Raw genomic sequence first — 2,419 nt, 5'->3', positions numbered from 1 at the left:
ATGCCGAGAAGAAGAAGGAAGATAAACAAAGAATTGAACAAGAAAACTAATAAATTTTGATATATTATTATATTATCTACACATATGTGTAATATTAACATTGTAATAACATTGCGTTCAAAGTTTTAATTTTAAGTTGTTACGGTTTATTTTATGATATAATACGTATGTGATACTAATGTATACGTAACAGTGTCCAAAGATTTAATTTCTAGTTGTTAAGATTTATTATAATGCGCAATATTGTGATATTTCCAGTCAATGGAAAATTATAATTCTTTGATACATATACATCTTATATAAAGTCATACATGTTAGAGTTCCATATTATTATCATCTTTTATAATTAATATATAATTGTTTTCAAATATATACATATATATATAATTTTTATATATTGTTATTATGCATTATCATTATGCATTATCAAAACAATATTTTCAGTGCCAAGCTCAAAAGCCAATAAATGCCTATATTTAAAAAATCAATTGTTTTATTATTTTATAATAAGTTATTAAATCCGCGAGTCATTAATATATATCCCAAAATTTACGTCCATGATATGTCTGAAATAAGACCGTTTTCGACCTATTTAGGATTTACTTTGGACCTCGTAGTAGGTCCTAAGATAATCCAAAGTAAGTCCAAAATAAGTTCGATAACAATCTTATTTCAGATATTTTATGGATGTCCAAAGTTGTGTCAAACGTATGTGCTATGGATGTCCATCAGACGTCCGACGGATCTTTATTGAACCGAAAATGGATGTCCGACGTCCAAAAATAGACATTCAACTGAATGTCCATGTGCTATCTGGGCACATACTATATCTATACACACAAATACTATAATTAATATATTATGATAATATTCTTCATCTTCGATGCCATTATTTATCTTGTTATGAACAGAATTAATATATTTTTCTCGATATCTAAAAAATTCGTCCATTCTTAATAATTTCTTATTTTCAATGTTGCTTTTTCTTTCATTTGCGTTAAAGTTAAAATCTTCACTAAACGTCCGTAAAATTCTAATCCTATTTCTGTTTTTAATTTGTTCACTTATCCAATAACTTTTATCTTTTCTTATGACTTGTATTCTTTTTATATTTTTCTCTTTCTCCGATTCTGTATTCTTTTTATATTTTTCTCTTTCTCTGATTCTCTGTATAACAATTCTTCTCGAATGGTTTTTATTCTTTGTAAATTTTTGTTTCTCTCTATTTCTATATACGCCCGATTTTGACGAATTTGTATTATTCTCTGCAGATTTTTAGCTTTTTCGCTTTTTTTATACATAGGATTTTTACGTATTTGCATCAATCGTTGTCTATTCTTTTGTCTTTCGATTTCCTTATATGCCCGATTTTTTCGTATTTCTTCTATTTTTTGTAAATTTTTCTCATTTTCTTGTTTACTGTAAAAAGGATCTTTTCGCATGTCCCTCATTCTTTGTACGTTCTTTTCCTTTTCTTGTTTACTGTACGTTTGATTTTGACGTGTTTGTATTATTCTTTGTAAATTTCTTTCAGTTTCTTGTTTACTGTAAAAAAGATCTTTTCGCATGTCCCTCATTCTTTGTACGTTCTTTTCCTTTTCTTGTTTACTGTACGTTTGATTTTGACGTGTTTGTATTATTCTTTGTAAATTTCTTTCAGTTTCTTGTTTACTGTAAAAAAGATCTTTTCGCATGTCCCTCATTCTTTGTACGTTCTTTTCATTTACTTGTTCTCTGTATAAAGGATCTTTTCGCATATCCCTTATTGTTTGTACGTTCTTTTCTTGTTTACTGTACAAAAGATCTTGTCGTATTCTTTTAAGTCGTTCAATTTCTTTTCTTTTTTTTCTTTGATGTGTATCTTGTTTTGTCTTATTATTTCAATCTCATTTACAAATTCATTTTTCTTAGATCGCAATTTACGAATCCTATTTCTATTATCATATTTTCTATTGATCTCACTCTTTTTATTTAGTTTTGGCATTTTAATAACAAATGAAATAAATTTTTTATGATGCTCTTTTTTTAGTTTATCTCTTTGTTATTTCTTTGTTATCACTCTTTATTCTTTTTCATTAATCTCCTAATCTCTCCTTTCTCTTAATATTACGTATTCGTTTCTCTTATAATCACGTCTGCTTCACGATACTTTATTTCTTTTTCTATTGTATTCTTTCTGCTTCCTTTATATCTTTCTCGTTCATTAATCTCCTAATCTCTCCTTTCTCCTAATATTAAGTATTCGTTTCTCTTATAATCACGTCTGCTTCACAATACTTTATTTCTTCTTTCTGTTGTATTCTTTCTGCTTCCTTTATATCTTTCTCGTGCTTATTCTGTTTTATATTAATAGAAAAACATTTATTTTTTATTAATAATTTAATTAAAATAATTAAATATAAAGAATATATTATAAATA

Source organism: Formica exsecta, unplaced genomic scaffold, assembly GCF_003651465.1.
Source record: "Formica exsecta isolate Colony F162 unplaced genomic scaffold, ASM365146v1 scaffold373, whole genome shotgun sequence".
NCBI lineage: Eukaryota > Metazoa > Arthropoda > Insecta > Hymenoptera > Formicidae > Formica > Formica exsecta.
Note: the sequence above shows the minus strand (reverse complement) of the source record.